The sequence below is a fragment of the Schistocerca piceifrons genome, chromosome 7, assembly GCF_021461385.2.
Source record: "Schistocerca piceifrons isolate TAMUIC-IGC-003096 chromosome 7, iqSchPice1.1, whole genome shotgun sequence".
Classification (NCBI taxonomy): domain Eukaryota; kingdom Metazoa; phylum Arthropoda; class Insecta; order Orthoptera; family Acrididae; genus Schistocerca; species Schistocerca piceifrons.
In genome coordinates this window covers 582,294,891-582,313,145 of record NC_060144.1, presented here as the reverse complement: position 1 = coordinate 582,313,145, position 18,255 = coordinate 582,294,891, and the positions used below count along the sequence as shown (strand labels likewise).

The 18,255-nt window shown below is 40.8% G+C and overlaps 1 protein-coding gene and 1 long non-coding RNA gene across 4 annotated transcripts in view; one reads left to right on the top strand and one right to left on the bottom strand.

The window, feature by feature from the left end:
- Nucleotides 1-526: 526 nt before the first annotated feature.
- LOC124805284 lies at nucleotides 527-4,830 on the bottom strand. 2 transcript variants are annotated; one of them, XR_007017427.1, is made up of 4 exons: nucleotides 4,606-4,830; nucleotides 2,986-3,195; nucleotides 2,765-2,881; nucleotides 527-703 (listed from the first exon to the last, which is right to left on the bottom strand). It is a non-coding gene; the product is annotated as an uncharacterized LOC124805284 (long non-coding RNA). The 2 variants fall into 2 exon arrangements; XR_007017428.1 differs by lacking the exon at nucleotides 4,606-4,830 and adding an exon at nucleotides 3,600-3,623.
- An 8,461-nt stretch (nucleotides 4,831-13,291) lies between these two features.
- The window catches only part of LOC124805137, a 167,715-nt gene continuing 162,751 nt past the window's right edge, over nucleotides 13,292-18,255 (top strand). Inside the window, exon 1 of one of the 2 annotated variants that reach the window (XM_047265600.1) lies at nucleotides 13,292-13,463. The gene's annotated coding sequence lies outside the window, so the exon portion shown is untranslated. Of the gene's footprint in view, nucleotides 13,464-14,806; nucleotides 14,939-18,255 lie in introns of those variants that run through there. The other variant, XM_047265598.1, reaches the window with a different exon arrangement.

The window sequence follows — 18,255 nt, the reverse complement described above, 5'->3', positions numbered from 1 at the left end:
TAACTTAAATGCGATACCCTTTTCCTGAACTTTTCAATCTGCTTCAAAATTTGCCTTCCACCTCAAGATGTTTAATTAAGTTACAATACAAGTTTAGTTCACCAAAGTTTTTAAAGGTTAGGCACTTATTACTAGGTCAAGTTAATTCACATAAAATCAAACTCCATTATTGTAGTTTTCTAAATCAAAGAGTGGTTGCATCACCAACTTGCAGGAAATTAAAGTTGAGAGAGCTTTTGTTACAAACTACTTGAAATTATACTTCACTTTTCTTTCAGATATCCAGGCTTTAAGTTAGTTATACTCTTTCAGAAAATCTAGGTAAGTATTCAATTCACAAACTTCCAAAAAAACACAGTTCAAATATTCAGATAAATTTTAAAACATTTCACAACATTTCATTTGTATCTTCTTGTACAAATAATTGTTATGTCATATAGTGTGTGAGTACAGCATACATGTAATCCAATTGTACAGTTCCAGTTTGTGTTGCAGTCACATCCCAACTGATTCTATACAGAGTGAATTTATAATTCAGTATTTTATTTTTTTGTTTCTCAAAAATTAGTACATCAAGAATTTGATGCTCTGTCAATCTTCTTTGCCCCTGTGGCCATCAACCGTGAGGTCAACATGTTTGGTGCCTCCAACGGCCAGCTGGAAGGATGAGGAGCGGCATTGTCACCAACTCCTTTTTGCGTCACTGTGAAACAGAAATAAAACATCATTTGTAGTTCACAACCACAAAATTTATTAGCTAAAATATTCAATATCCTTATTGTCACTGACAAGAAAGGTGATCATCTCATGATATCTGTTTGTCCCTTTTTATGCAGTGTGGGCACAAGCCAGCTCATACGAGTATATTGGTGAATAGGTCTGTTTTAAACTATATATTTGCACAGATTTTAGTCCCTTAAACACTTTCTAAGCATTTGTATCATTACTTATCAGACATCAGAACAGGTGGTTATTTCTGTTCAGGCTTCTTTGGACTCAGCTCTTTATACTTCTATGTGATATACAAGATTTCTCTGCATGCCAACGAAAAGAAACATCCTAAAGTAGCATAAGTTCTTTGAAAGTGTTAATATTATGCAGACATTTGAAGTTCTGAAGTATCTCAAAGAGACAAGCAATGCTCAGTGATGGATATCAGAATTATAAAGAAAGTTTCAGCCTTCAGACGTAAATAAATAAAAATGAAATCAAAACATAACTGCTTCTAAGTGGAGAATAGATACAATTAGATGAAAAGCCCGCACCTAATTTTATTTATTTTGTTTTCCATGCATCCATGTACTGAGTAAATCGCATGGATATGGAATGTGTCAAATTGCACATATTTCAGTTATAACTTACATAATTACTATAAAAGACACAATGGAGATAAAGTGTCAAATAAGAAACACATATCCAGTTAAGAGAATACTGTGGTACACTGAGGCAGGATTAGATATAGGCTAATTGTAAACATATAAAATGAAAGATACAATGTAGGTAAGATATCAAGTAAAGAACACATATCCTATCAACAGAATATTGAGCTCTATTTAGAAAGGATCTTTAATGTACACAGGAAGCAAAAGTAAACAAAAAAATCAGTAAATACAAACACGCATACAGAAAACCAAATTACTATATATCTATGATAGTGAGATTAAAAGTATTTGTAAAACAATTGACATTTAGTGGTGGTATTTATTTTCTCTTTAAATTCATCAACCATATAAAAATATTTCTCTGTCAGGTACTCTTTCAGGGTTTGTTTTAATTTTGGTAATCGTTTATGCAGACACTTGATATGTGGGGGGAGGGCATTAAACAGCATAATGCTGGAGTAATAAATTCCTTTTTGCACTAGACTTAGACTTTTCAATTGAATGTATAAACTATTTGTCTTTGTATCTTTCAAAACAAGTTCCTGCAAGTGTCTATGATGGACGCCCTCACTGTTCTGATGGCTTTTTTTTTTTTAGTGACTTTCTTTTTGCAAGAGGCTGGTTCCCCCAGAATATAATACTGCCAGGCATTATTGAGTGAAAGTAGGCAAAGTAGGAAGCCTCAAGGGGAGTAAGAATGGGAAAATTTTTTTTTTTCACATATTCGGATTTTTATCTCGTTATAAAATTTGCAACTTTCCGAATAAAATGATATATATACAACGAATTTTTAGAAATATGTCGTTAAATATTAATTTCATGAAATTTCTAATATCTCACAATTATTTTGTGACTTCATGCAGGAACAAACAATGTCAATTTGTCATGAATTTGAACCACGTTACGTATTCGGCTAATAAAGTTACCAAGTTTTGTAAGTATTTGTAACTAAGTTCTATCCATAACTGGAACGACAGAACATGACTTTCAGAAAACGACTCTCTACTGCAGTGCTACAGCTGGTACATCGCTGAGACCGGCTGCACTAGTGATCTTAGTGCAGTCCACATAAGGTGTGAAGCTTGAATATGTTTTGATGGGTGTTTCGCTTTTCGTCGGTCGAAGCGCACGGAGTCGTATAAAGAGCGGTTTTTATGAGGGATAATGAAAGCTGCGGCGAAATAAGTACTGGCACGTTTCATCTACATCATACTTCGCAAGCCACGCGATGGTGTGTAGCGGAGTGTACTTTCGGTACCACTATCTGATCCCTCTAACTCTTTTCCATTCGCGAACAGTGCCTCTGTACTGGCTCTAATTTCTCGAATTTTCTTCTCGTGGTCAGTACGCGAGATGTATACCAATGTATTCCTATAATATACCCGCGCCGCTCAGAGTTGGTGCTTGACAGAAGCTGATAAGATTGCGTTTCGTCAGCTTCACAGTAGTGGCGATACAACAGCTTCCATTACACAATAGCTGAGAGTTTTCAGTTACCCCTGGAAAGTTCGGATTCGATTGTTAAGGCCTATATTTACAACGTGCTATAGTTTGTCTCTTTTGGCAAATATACGCATTAATATTGACGCTGTTCTATACATACCGAAAGTTTTCATTCTGTTCCGATTCGCTAACACAGTGGAAGCACTTCTGCATAAATCGTCAGAAAAGTAAGTTGTTTAAATACTCGGAAGACAGCAACACAGTAATTGTAACGCCACTGCCAGCTGATTTTGCTATGCTGTCATCTCTTGGCGTAATGACAGTGCCAAGCATGTACATTTATAACTGTCTAATATATGCCAGAGAAAATCTGAAAAAATTGAACATAAGATGTGATGTGCATGCACACAGTACAAGAAACAGTCACCTGCTGGACTTGCCTTCCACAAGACTTGCTGTAGTCCATAATAACTATAAGTACTTTAAGCATAAAATTTTTCAATAAGTTACCATGCTCAGCTCGTACAGTAACAATAAATAAATATAATAATACATTGCAAACCTGGCTAAAAAAACAACGAATTCTATACAACTGAAGAATTCTTAGAACCTAATCATCAAAATATATGTTTTACTTAAGTTATGAAGAAAATGTTTTGATATTATATAAGCTAGTTATTTACTGTGATTCTTTTCTCATGTGTGTATTTAATTACTGTATAAAACATTGTTTTACATAATGCTGAAGAAAAGGTCTTTAGTCCCTTTTCTCACCTTTCTGTAACTATTTGAATATCGTAGTGAAACTAAAACCCTCTGTAAACTTTGACGAAGCCAATTATATGAAAAATACTGAAAGGCTAGTAAAAAAATATTCTATTCTATTCTATTAATTTTGGTTCAGACGGTGTTGAGGTTCGCGTTCGTTTCTCGTCGCACAAATTCTCAAGTGAAAACTTTGGTCGTGGAAGTACCAATTTTTTGAGAAAGCACATCATAGACACATCTATTTTCACGTGTTGCTTATTTGTAGTAATTGAATAAGAAAATATATTAAGCCTGTTGTAACGCAATTACTCAATGATTTGTTATGGTTGCAATTTTCTGTAAACAGAACACAAATGACACGATGAGTTCAGTTTTCTATCGGCAAGAGAAGTGGTGGGGAGGGATGGGGTGGGGTGAAACTGCCAAGAAATACCTTGCAAGTTACATCAACTTGACTTACAATCAACATGTACCGTTCACAAAAATGAAACAAAACCCAGCATGGCATTGACGAGTTAAAGAAAGAAACGCTTTTTAAAAAAGTTAGATACATGTGCTAAGATTCTGCGTTGCAATGACATGCAGTTTTTGTCACTTTTAATATGGGTGCAACTAATTTTTCGTCTATAATCAAATGACAAATCACTGGCAGTATACCTTCATTCACGTTGCTTTTCCACATTTCCGTTGTAACAATTATATATCCTAAGTGCTTTCTCTAATTTATTTTTTCTCTTTTCCTATAGTTTTGACATCAGTAGACATGTAAATTGATTTTATCTGCCAACTCATATCTGCTGTCTAAGGCATGAACAATTTTTTTCAAACCTTGACAGTCGGAAGTTCTGTACGATAGCATCTCGACAGCCATCATTTGTACATAATGAGAATCAAGTTCTTTTTTTTTACTTTTGAGCTGGCATCATATGACTCGTGTTAAAATAATTTATTATTGAGCTTCTCGTTTCTTCTGGTTGCATCTCTTGCACTAGCTCACAAGTTGATCCCTCACCTTTCAGTTCTACTGCTAATTCGAAGCTCCTAGTTTCTCACCATGCTTTCTTTTCAGTGGTCTCTTAAATTAGTCCTATTCCATGATCATGTTTATAATCCTTAAAGCAGATGGTACACTCTACAAACTGACTACCATCCCGACTTTCTTGAAAAAATTACACACAGATGGCTGATTTTTACATTTTAATTTTCAAAGCAATAACAAAAAGACTCTATTTACACACCTCTTACACAAAGATAATAATCTTCGCGACGCGGAATTTGCTCAGCCAACAGAGACTGTCGTGCTGATCGTTTCATGTCGGCACCGTTGGGAACACTTATTCGCGACCGTGTTCTTTGTCTCACTGCTGCCAACAACGATTCAACAGTTGTGGCACTATAGAGGCCTGATGAAGAATAGTCCCATTGTTGTGTTGCGTTTATATAGCGAAATAAGTGACGAAGGCACATTGCGGTCACCTCCTACGATGCCCTAAAGAGCTAGAAGCTTCGTTGGAAGTCCTCTCTTGAAATATGGAGCCATGCTGCCTCTATAGGTACCCATAATTGCGAAAGTGTTGCTGGCGCAGGATTCTGTGCACAAATTGATCTCTTAATTATGTCACGTAATTATTTGGTGGGATTCATCCCACGTGATCAAGTTGGCCAAATCATTCACTTGAATTGTTCAGAATGTTTTCATACTAAACGGTGAACAATTGTGGCCCAGTGTCATGGTGCACTGTCATCCATAAAAATTGCATCGTTGTTTGGGAACATGAAGTCCATGAATGGCTGCTAATAGCCACCAAGTAGCGTAACATAACCATTTCCAGTCAATGATCGGTTCAGTTGGACCAGATATATTCCACATAAACACAGCCCACATCTTTATGGAGCCAGCACCAACTTGCACGGTGCTTTGCTGACAATTTTTAGTCCATGACTTCTTGGTGTTTGCACCACATTTGAACATTACCACCAGGGTTTACCAACTGAAATCGTTACTTATTCGGCCAGGCCACGGTTCTCCAGTCGTATAGGGTCCAACTCATATAGTCACCAACCCAGGAGAGTTGCTGCAGGTGACGCCATGCTGTCAGCAATGGCACATACAGTATGTCAGTCACCTGCTACCATAGCCCATTAAGTCCAGTTTCGTTGTACTGTGCTAACAGATATATTCGTCGTAGGTCCCACATTGATTTCTGCGGTTATTTCACGTAGTGTTTCTTGTATGTTAGCACTGACAACTCTACGCAAACGCCACTCCTCTCAGTCGTTAAGTAAAGGCCATAGGCCACTGCGTTGTCTGTGGTGAGAGGTACTTCCTGAAATTAGCTATTTTCGGTACACTCTTGACACTGCGGATCTCGAATTTTGAATTCTCCAACGATTTCCGAAATGAAATGTCCCAGAAGTCTAACTCCAATTACCATTCCGTCTATTAATTTCCATCATGCTGCGATAATAATGTCAGGCATGTTTTCACTTGAATTATCCGAGTAAAAATGACAGCTTTGACAATATGCTGCCCTTTCATACCTTGTGTATGTGATACCACCACTGCCTCTATAGGTGCATATCGCTGTTCCACAACCTTTGTCACCTTAGTGTATTTTCCCTAGCAAGTAAACGTCGATGTTTTGAAATGATGTCTCACTTCTCAGCACTTTACCAAACAGAACTGACCAAGAACATAAGTTGTGAAAGTTTGCTCTGACCTTTAATAAACTTTGTTGTTGTTACTTCCTCAGTTCTAATGCTATGATTTTTTGTATTATGGATGATGACTCATGACCTTAGTTTCACTGTTCGGTACTGAGCTAAGTGCACTGATATGATGTGACTGACAGTGCAAATAGATGCTGATGTGATGGTGCCTTGAGATGATACCCATTCACTTAGCCCTTGAACGCTAAGAGCCCTGTTCATTCCATGTATCAAATACAAGTTGTTATGATGTCTAGAAAAACCAAATCCACAGCCTTATGAAGGGAATCTGTCTGTTCTGGCGATATAATGAGATTCAAACTTTATAGAACTCATTACAGACAAAACATACGCTCTCTCGAGAACAGTTGCCACTGTGGCAATGTATGTTGACAACACAAAATCTATTCCATACATCTGAATGTTCATTATTTCTACTCTGTGATTAATGTACACATTGGTTATTGTCATAGAGTATAAGTATCTATGGAGTGAGCATTCAGATACACAGAATTAGAATTCTGTTGGCAAAATCTACTGCAGCTCAAGTCATGTGATTTTGAGACAATACATTTTAGCCTGTACAGTGCTTGGCGTGTTTTGAGAGTTATTACCTCGCTGTTACAGGTAGATCACCTTCGCAAGTACCATGAAATTTTTGTATATGGGCTTTACAAACATACGATTCCACTTTGTTTACGTTTTTCCAGTAATGGGTTAAGAAGTGACAGTCAACATCATCTTTTTATCTTTTCTTTTATACTTATTCATTTTCTTGAACCTCCATTGCAATTAATTACATTACAGTGAAACTGTAGATGGCACCGAAATGTCAAGGGTAAAAACCCTTTTTGAACTATGAAACTATTACAGTAAATATGATATGCAATTTGCACCTCCTGCTTGTCCATTATTACTTTCAATTTTTTAGCCATCTCATCAGAAAAGTAAAACCATACATTATGCACAAAAAATTAAAAATACAAGATCAATGCTCAAGAAGTGATAGCTAACAATATTATTAAAAACAATTTTCTACTGCACTGATTTATATTGCCGAATCTGTTCTAATTAATTACGTTACGATACTGTATAGGAAACTCTCTCATGCATAAATACTTAGATACACTCAAGGATTTAAGACCTGCATAAACTGGAGGAAATTAATCAGACTGTCACATATAAATTTGATCTGCAAATGAACATAGCAACAGTATGTACACACTGACTGGCAGTTTACTGAAACACACTTACAAATTTATCTAGCACTTGTCTTGTAAACACATGGAATTAAAATCGTATACATTATCTCTAGAATACAAGACTTTATAATACTGTGTATCGATATTTTTCGACATATATCAATATGACATTTACAACCATACATTTGTAGTATAAATCTACGAAAAATAAGTGGTCCTCCTTTCATATACTTCTCTTTACATCCCTAGCGGCAACAATACCGTACCACAGTTGTTACTAAAACTCAAACAAGCAGAAATGTATATAGAACAGAGCGAATATGTATAATATTCCAGTTTCACTATTACTGCAAATTGTAGACAAGCAGCATTGTCCCAAAATCGCATGACTAGCCTGGTTTGATGTTGAGAACATGCATAGTGGGCTATGCTCACGTCATAGATATATGTGTTCCATGTAACTAATTTTGAAAAATACTGTTCCAGAAAGCTATAACATTATTCGCAAAAGGCTGAATCAGTTCTGTACAGGGAGCGAAGCTTTTTAAAAACAAAGAAGCACAAATATACAAAGAATAAACAACAGTTTCTGTTTTCTTTCAAGGAATAAACAGCAATATGTAACGTTCGCTCAATCTGGTGATGGTAATGCTCACGCGCCCCTCGCAGTAGAGTAGAGCTCCAGGGATGTAGGGATACTTGTATGCTACACATCTGCCAGCTTTAGAATGTCCCAGTGGCGTCTGCGGCTCCTCCTCCAAGCCTCTGGATTCGTTGAGGGTAGTGGGTTCTCTATTTTCATCGTCTGTTCTTCCTGCTGTTCCAGCAGTACAGGGGCTCTCTCTGTCTGTTGTTGCTGTCCTACATCTCCCTTGGGAAACAGCATGTGGACAGATTTCACTCATTCTATGGAGATGGTTTGCTGCTTTCTGTGAAACCTCTCTCTTCCATGTGTGGCTGTCTCTTGCTAATACATTGTACACCCAGAGTAAGGCAGTTGCAGGGATAGTCATATTAAATCCGCCCATAACCACACATGGGAACAGTGCTCCAGGTCTTTGTGTGCAAACTGGCGCCCTCTCCATGCTGAGAACCCAGCGCAGGACATATTTTAGAAACGTGTTCTCACTTTTTTGCAGATCATAGTGCTCATCTCTCGCCATTGCTTCTGATGGTACAGCAAAAAATTCTGCTGCCAGGTCTAGGGATTCCTCAGAAACCAACTCTGCTGTGGGGGCTCGTAAATCTGGATTGAAAACGATCCATAATCCCAATAACACCGCAGGTAACGCTGAAATCCAGCTCTTGGCTTGGCACATCAAGGCAGCCTTCAAGGTCCTGTGCCAATGCTCGACCATGCTGTTACTTTCACGGTGGTTGTCTGTCATGAAGTGGTGCCAGAATCCACACTACTTTGTCAGCCCCAAAAGAAGGTCGAATCAAATCGGTGGCCCTGGTCTGTAATCACATGTAGGGGGCAACGAAAACGAGCAATTCAAGTCACCAAAATCACTTATGTCACTGTCTCCAGCGATATTTCAGCCAATGGCGCTGTTTCCGCTCATCATGTGAACCAGACTACAGCAGTAAGCAAATAATAGCACCCTTCTGAGAGCGGCAGCCATTCTATGATGTCTAGGTGAATGTGTGCAAATCATTCTATGGATGGTGGAAACTCTCCTACTGGTTTGTGCATATATCGTCCGACCTTTCATTTTTGGCATGCCATGCACGTTTTTGCCCATCTACGGCAATCTTTCTTAATGCTTCGCCACACAAAATGTTCCGTCAGCAGTTTTACTGTACTGTTCACACTGGGGAGAGCCATCCCATGGATGCTACAGAAGGTCGCCTTCTGCAGCTTTTCAGGAACGAAAGGTCGACGTTTGTCTCGTGACATGTCGCACCAAATGCTACCCTTCCTAACTGCTAGCCTCGCTTGCTGTTGTTGGGGGTCAACGGCCTGTACAGCTGCCAGATGTTCATAATCGGTTGTATGTGAGAGGGTATTGACCCTTTCCCTGAATTCTGCCATGACGTTTTCCACTCCCTCAATATGACTCAAATCTGTCATGAACTGGCCAATAAACTGTAGTTGTCTTGCTTGTTCTGGAGAGCAGTCGTCATTAAAAATGCTGAATGAGAATGTAGTAGGTTTGTGGTTTCTACAAACAGTGAATGCTCTGGCCTCAATTTAGGGACGAAAATGCTTTACAGCTCTGTACAATGCCAGAAGTCCTCTCTCGTGCGCACTCCATTTGACCTACACTGCTGTGAGTTTGCGTGAAAGGAAACCCAGAAGCTACCAGTGACTTTCTGTAAATTGACAGAGGGCTGCCCCTATTGCCTTTTGACTTGCATCGACCACTAGCAGCCAACGGTGCATGCATACTCGGTGTGCCAAGAGAATGACTTTCTTCAGATCAGCTTTCGTCTGTGAAATGCCTTTTGCATGCCTGTCAGTGGTGCCAGAATCCCTTGACAACTGTCGACGCTAGGAATTTACTGCCCCTAAAAATCTTCTAAGTTTTTGGTAATCGGTTAGACAAGGTATATCTTCGATAATGGCTACTTTATCCATTACGGGGCGTATCCGTCTGCTGACACTGTGTGATCCAAAAAGTCACCTGCTGCTGTAGGAAGATGCATTTCTCCTTGCTAATAACTATCCCATATTGCTTTATTCTTTCGAAAACGGATCTGAGGCGTTCTTCATGCAACTCTTTTGTCCCTGAGTAGACCACTATATAATCTAGGTGCCCGAAACAACATTTTAAACCCCACAGTACATCGTCCACAAACCTCTGCCACGTCTGCGCCACCTTTTTATAGGCCAAAGGTATTCGGACGTACTTGAACAACCCAAAATGTGTTGTGACTGCCGTCTTTGGTATACCCTGCCTCTGCGACTGGTATCTGATGTTACGCCTTCTTACAGTCAGTCGCGCTAAAGACTGTCGATCCTGTGAGGCCATTAGTAAGATCCCTGAGGCTGGATACCAGGTAACGGTCTGGAACTGTACAGGTGTTTAACTTCCTATAATTACCACAAGGTCTCCAAGTACCCTTCTTCTTTTTTACGAAGCTCATAGCCCATGGGCTATCGGAACTACGTAGCACACCTGATTTTAACAAACCATTAAATATGGCCTTTGCTGCTATAAAGTGATCTGGCGCTAATCTTCTTGGTGGTATGATACTAACTGAGCAGGCTTGGTTCTATGTGGTGCACTGTGTTACGTGACACCCTTGGCTGAAGTGCCCTTGTGCTGCCATCTTCGCCCCATGCGAAATCATTGTCCGTGAAGCCTGTAGTGTGATGTATGTCTCGTCCAGGTGTACCTATGACGACTTCGTCGTCTCTTTTAATCTGTGCAGCACTGATATTTATCTCGATTCTCATATCACGCAGGAAGCCGGCGACTAATAAGACCTCTGATACCACTGCTAGCACAGAGTTCCAATGGCAACTCTGTCTAAATCCATTATCCGCCTCCATTTCGTAGGTGCAATAAATCGTTATCAGTGACGCATTTGCCGACGTGAGGCCCACCTGTGAGGTTGTGATGGTAGTCTGATAATCCTTGAATGGCTGACCCCGAGTCAGTCACATAGTCACGAACGACCTCACGTCTTTAACATACAACGTTTGTGGAGGGGTGGAAAACTTCGGCAAATTAATCACCATAGTGGGTGCCTCATCGTGCTCGCTTCCCTCCTGAAGACACTTCTGTTGGTTCTTCCGGCATGCCGCACCTACTGCCGGCAGCCGTCACAGAGTATGCACACAGTCTTGTACATCCTGCTACCTTGCCGCCAAGCAGCCGGCAGGTACCAACACATCTTCTCCAGTTGGCTGCCGCTGTTAGTCCTGTGGTTATCTTTCTTTTGACCAGGTGAGCTCTTCCTGTACTGTAATGACTGCGACACTTTTCGTTGTAATGTGTCAACATGACCCATCCGTATGATGGTCAACTGTGGTCCTGAAAAGGACCAAGATGATGGTTGGTTGGTTGTTTGGGGAAGGAGACCAGACAGCGTGGTCATCGGTCTCATCGGATTAGGGAAGGATGGGGAAGGACGTCGGCCGTGCCCTTTCAGAGGAACCATCACGGCATTTGCCTGGAGTGATTTAGGGAAATCACGGAAAACCCAAATCAGGATGGCCGGACGCAGGATTGAACCGTCGTCCTCCCGAATGCGAGTCCAGTGACCAAGATGATGTTTCTGGTGTGAAAGAATCAGCCGCCAGAGAAACCTGACGCCCAGGGTGCGCCCGATTGCAAGTCTTATCTTGATCAGAAATCATTGCAATCTTCGTGGAGGCTCCTTTCATGTACCATTGTATGTTTCTGATTCGAAAATAATAACATGACCCGTAAGTTCATGCAGCTGTCTGGCCAAATCCCCAATCTGGCTCTTCCGTATAGATGCGTTCTCTTGTTTTGCACAATCTTCCGCAGCAAGTGTTCCTACAAGACGTATGTGTATTGTCAATCGTCGAGTAAACTTTGTCTCCTATCCTTATGTCTGGACATCGCGCAAGTAATACTGCTGCCTTTACTACACTGGGCATCTGTACCAGCTAAATATGCCGCAGACTCATGTCTGGTAAATCTCCTTCTCCGTCGGTACCCCGTCCTGTCGCGCATCTGTTCATTGATCAACTTCTGTTGTAAGCGTTGTTCAAGTGGTTAAGACATTACGTCGATCCTAGCTTCTTTAAGAATGTCTATTGCCGTTCCGTCATGGAACGAATATTATGTCCGCGGCAATAGCAGCAGCTTTCAATGTGTTTACAACCACCGCTAAACTGGTGTGTTCTCCAGTACTTTCATTTTACTCGAATGCCAGTTCAAGCATCACGAACCAAAGTTCCTGTTTTTCCTGCAGGAATTGTGGCCTTAGTACTTTCATCTGCGGCTTGCTCGTCGCTGCACATCTGCCGCTAACTGCCGTCTGTGGACTCATCGCTGGACTACTTTACTCTTCTATCGCCTATTGCAACTCCCTGATTTGTCTTTGTAGCTCCTCTTGAATGCCTAAATCTTGCGTATACGTTCGCGTTGTCCTCGTACCCGACAATATCGATCGCCTCTGTATTTTCACGTTCATATTTCCGCTTGTTTGTGGGATCACCACTTTATAACATTCCTTAGTATCCGTGTAACAGCTGCTTCAGGAAATCTGTAACTTTATTCACAAAATGCTGATCAGTTTCATACAAGGAGCGAAGTTCTTTTTTTTAGAAAAAACAAAGAAACACAAACATCCAAAGAATAGACAAGTCCCTGTTTTCTTTCACGGAGTAAACAACAACGTAGGCTATATGCTCAATCTGGTGACGCTGATTCCCTCTTATTGTTATTGTTGCATAAATTACTTCCACGTTGATCGGCTGACATACTTTTCTCGTTTCCTGAAAATCATGTTCTGTCGTTCCAGTTACGGATAGAATTTAGTTACAAATACTTACAAAACTTGGTAACTTTATTAGCCGAATACGTAACGTGGCTCAAATTCTTGACAAATTGACATTGGTTATTCCTGCATGTAGTCACAAAATAATTGCGAGATATTAGAAATTTAGTGAAATTAATATTTAACGACATACTTGTAAAAATTCATTGTATTTGCAATTTGTGTGGTTTGATGATAAGTTTCCAATTGAGAAATGAAATAAAGAATTAAAGATGATAGAGATAACTATGCCACCTGTAGGATTCGACTGTGCCAAAGATATATATTGTGTTGCTAGCCAACGACGCAATGTTGTTGTTTTGTTGACTGGGTGCAGACGACACATTTTATATGTAAACATACAGAAAATTACGTGTTTGTCTCTGAATACATGTATGTTGCGGATATAACACGACAAACATATAGATAAAGAGTTACGTTCGTGACCAGCATTTGCCTTGACAGTTTTTAAATTCGTTTTATGCTTATTACTCTACAGGTTTGTACTTCGTATATTTGCGCGCTCTTGTTTTGTGGAATGATTGTTACTTTAGTTAATACGTTTCGATAATTACCGAAAACGGAAGACAGAGGTACCGAAGAATACAGTTTTCAGTATAGATAAAAAACTTACACATCTCGTTAATTTTTATGATTGCGATCAAAAACCTCTTTGAAAATAGGTGCTGCACTGAGGAGTCCACATTTGTGAATGGTAGTAGAGTACGATGTAGCTGAAGAACAGTGCATCGGATTGTGAGCCTGGATGAAGCAGTAGTAATAATGACGGCATAAACGCAGAGAGAGAGTGTCAGGCAAACGAAACTTCTACCGTGGAAAAGCAATTTTACATTTCAGTTTATTTACTACCAATATTTGTGCAGTTCTTGCTTTTTAATTAATTGCCTTTTTAGTTAATTTACATGCGATGTTAATGGTAAATTTCTTTCTGTGCTGTTGAGATACCTCTCTGCAGTTTTTTTTTGTCTGTTGTAATATTTTCCGTATTTCTTGAAATAGCTCGTACAGAAAAAGTATATTACATACGTATGTAATTGTATGTCGCTTACACAGTGTGGATGGATGTTTCTTACACCAGGCCACCAAAGGAACCTAAAGGATTTATCTGTGGTCAACTAATACTTCACTGAATTTCTTAGTTGAACCAACTGATGTGTGCAGTTGTACATGTGTGTTTGTTTTGCTAATAATAGCAAGTAATATAAGTATTAGTACAAACTGACTTCCGTACAAATTAATGGCCTTATGTCATCATTGTAAATAAGTATTATTCTTTTGTTTAATATGTATTACCTTATAAATGAATATAGGCTATGTTTAAACTCTTCTTCACTCATTATGCGTCTGTAAGAATCACTCCATTTGGGATCTTTGGAAGATACATTAGTGTATTTGTTTCATTGTAAGTATTTATATTGTATTCTTGTTTTTCTGACCTGTTCTTCATCCTGGGGGGGGGGGGGGGGGGGGTTGCCCTCACTATGGATCAAAGTACATCTAATGTAATTAGTCGTCACAGAATCGCTACATGGGAAGTAAAGTAGATTAGGTTGCTTGTTAGTAGTGAGCAATATAACACATGGAGAGCTTTATTGGAAACTCACATAAACTGCTTGTGAATAGTATGCCATTAATTAGTTGATGCAGATGGTGTGCAAGCTCATAATAAAACATACTTATTTTATAAAATAGAACATTAGTTCATTTTTCTATACATAAATAATATAACCAGTGGTGGGGAACTTCTGAAATACTTGTTATCTACATATGTATTAAAACATTTGACATAAAAGAAACTTCTTGCAGGTATACCAAAATATTAACTTATTTCATACCAACTTTCTGGTCTGGATGTTAAAGCCCCATTGAAGAGAGAGAAACAGAAAGACACAGTTGATCATTGTGGAATACAACTTTCAGCTAAAATTCGTTACTGTAAAATTCATTGTGAAGGTGAAGTGTCACATTACATTATAGACATTTACTTTTCTTACATAAAGTACGGTTTATACTTTTTCAGTAAAGGGGACTGTGAGAAACATCTGCCCACTTGTTACAAACCTTTAAATATATGCAAATCTGTTTTTACAATAGTGGTGATTTCAGTTTCCTTGCAGCATGAATGATTTCAAGAAGTCTAATAGCATGTATTTCTTTAAAAGCATTCTGTATATGTGCTAGAATAGTTTCACTGCAAAAACCACTCTGTGATGCATTCATTCAACACACACTATGGATCTCAGCAAGAACTGTAGAATAATCCTAATTTTTTCACTTACAGCTTGTTCCTCAAGATGTGTAAGTAGACTTTCATGAAACAGTTGGCACTGATCTTCAAGTGAATCATGCCACTTCAGATTTTTGTGCATATGGATGACATTCTTCTGTGAGTCAGACAAATCTGTGACTGTGCTTTATCCCCTGTTAGTCCTACCTGACATGGGCCATGCACAACTAGAGCAATATTCTAAGCTAAGATGCACAAGTGATTTCAAGCAATCTCCTTTGTTGTCTGACTGCATATTCCCAGTATCCAGCCCACTAAGCAAAGTTTCTTACCTGCTTTATCTGTAACTAGGCCTATGTGGTCATTGTATTTCACATCACAACAAATGGTTATACGTAAGTATTTGTATGAGTTGACTGGTTCCATTTGTGACTCACCAGTGTTATTATAGGATACTACTGTTCTGCATTTTGTGAAGTGCACAATTTTACATATTTGAACATTTAAAGCAAGTTGCCAACCTTCACTACTTCAAAATAGAATAGGCCCAAGGTATTCCTGCTTGTCGTAAGAGTCGACTAAAAGGAGTCTCACGCCTTTTGGCCTTTATGTGATGGTCCCCTGTAGGGTTTGCCTCCATTTTTCAAAATTTTCCCAAAGAGTGAGCCAATTGGGGAAGGGCGCCTTACATGGTGCATCGTGTCCATCGTGCATTGAGATCTTTAGCCCACTTTCTCGTCGAGGCGTTGCAGTCATGCTCGTCTTCCATCTCTTGGGTGAGGACACCTTCCTGGGTGCGCTTTCTTCCACCCACTATGCAGTGTCATTTTCTGCGCCGACGATGACCGTGGAAGTCTTTGCACCTCATATCCAGCACGGTAGCCAGTCTTTTGTGGTGGGGCCACCATGTACTCTGTTGGTTGCAGCCCCCTGACTGCACAGGGATCACTCTGCTGATGACTGCGCCTTTTAACTCCCCACAAATGCTAAGGAGTAGATGCCCGCCACACTGGGGCATCGGGACTCCCATCAATGGCCATCCTACTAGGTGACCTTTGCTGCGGCTGGGTGGCACCCGTGGGGAAGGCCCCTGGCTTGAGTGGGCGGCATCAGGTCGGATGACACGCCACGAAGTGTAGTATGACATCTCTTGCTGGTGGTCCACCACCAGCAGTCTCTAAGCAGGCAAAGTCTGACTTCAATGCTACGAAATATGACCCCAAATCATTCCCCTCCCTGGCCACACCATGGGAGGAACACCAGGCTAAGGATGGCAGTGAAGCTTATTTGCCCCGGTATCTCGTATGTATGAGAGTTGATGGGGAATCTGTCACGTCCATGAAGCCGTAGTTTTTAGTGGAGCATTTGGATGACAAGTTTGGGGAGGTGGAGGACTTGTTCAAAATGCGCTCTTAGTCAGTCTTGATAAAAACAACATCCTCTGCCCACTCCCCATAAGAGTTTAAGTATGGTCGAGGGTATTATACTCCACAGTGACTTTCTTTTGCAGTCTGACGATGAACTGTGTGCCAATTTAGAGCGTCAAGGTGTTCATTTCATCCGGCGTGTCCATCAGGGTCTAAGGGATAATCAGGTTGCCACTGGCGCCTTCATCTTGGCCTTTGGGGGCGATACATTGTCCGGGACAGTCAAGGTGATGGTCTATCGCTGTGATGTCAAGCCATATATACCTTCCCCCAATGCAGTGCATTAAGTGCTGGAAGTTTGGTCATATGTCTTCCCGCTGTACTTCCAGTGTCACATCTCGAGATTGTGGATGTCCATCACATCCCAATACTCCATGTGCCCTGTCCCCATCTGTGTCAACTGCGGAGAGCATCATTCATTGCTCTCCAGACTGCATGATTTTACAGAAAGAGAGGAAAATCATGGAATATAAGACCCTGGACTGACTGACCTACACTGAGGCTAAGAGGAAATTTGAGCACCTGTGGCTATGACCTCCTCTTACGTCGCCGCTATGAGAACAGTTGTCGCCCCATCAGTTCCTCTCATTCCTGTCACCTCTCAGTACCAGAAGACTACAACTGCCCACTTGATGGTGGAGGACACTTCTCTCCCTGTTCCTTCCGCACCACCGACTTCGGGAGCAACACGCCCCGCCCTCCCCCCCAACCATCGGTGATATCAGTCCCCACTTCTGAGCCGGAGAAGCATAAGTCTTCTTTGGCTCCTCTCACTAGGAAGGGGTCCTTTGGGTCACTCCCTTCCCATGTTTTTTCTAGTGGGAAAGATGACACCCGTCAGTGGCTGAAGAGCCCAAAAGCATCTGGTTGTAGGGCTTCATGCTCATCCTCAGTCCCGGAGACTGAATCAGTGAAGTCCTCCCAGCCAATGAAACCCAAGGAGCAGTGAGAGAAATCCAAAAAGAAGGTCCCCAAGACCAAGGGAATTGCAGTGGCACCCACACCACCACTACCTACAAGCTCTGTGGGTGAGGTGGAGATTCTGGTGCCCGCTGATGACCAAGATCGTGCCGGACCGTCAGACACAGTGGATATAGACTGCTCAGGCAAAAAGTCGGTGGCAGCAGGTGACCCTGAGGCATAAACTGCCTCATGTTCCATGCCTTCCCAGTCTCGCGATGACGCCATCCTCCAGTGGAACTGCGGTGTTTTTTTCTGCTTCCTGGCTGAACTATGGCAACTGTTAAGCTTTACACCTGCTTTCTGCATTGACCTCCAGGAAACATGGTTCCCGGTAATGCAGGCCCCTGCCCTCTGCGGCTATAAGGGTTACAGGAACCATAGCAACTATAACTGAGTGTCACGTGGCGTTTGCGTTCATGTCCTAAACTCAGTCTGTAGTGAAACTGTGCCCCTTCAAACCCCACTTGAAGCTGTGGGTGTCAGAATAAGGACAATGCAGGAAATAACTGTCTGCAATGTACATCTTCCTCCAGATGACGCAGTATCCCTGAATGTAACAACTGCACTGATTGATCAACTCCCTAAACCTTTCCTACTTTTAGGACATTTTAATACCCATAACCCCTTGTGGGGTGGCACCGTGCTTACTAGCC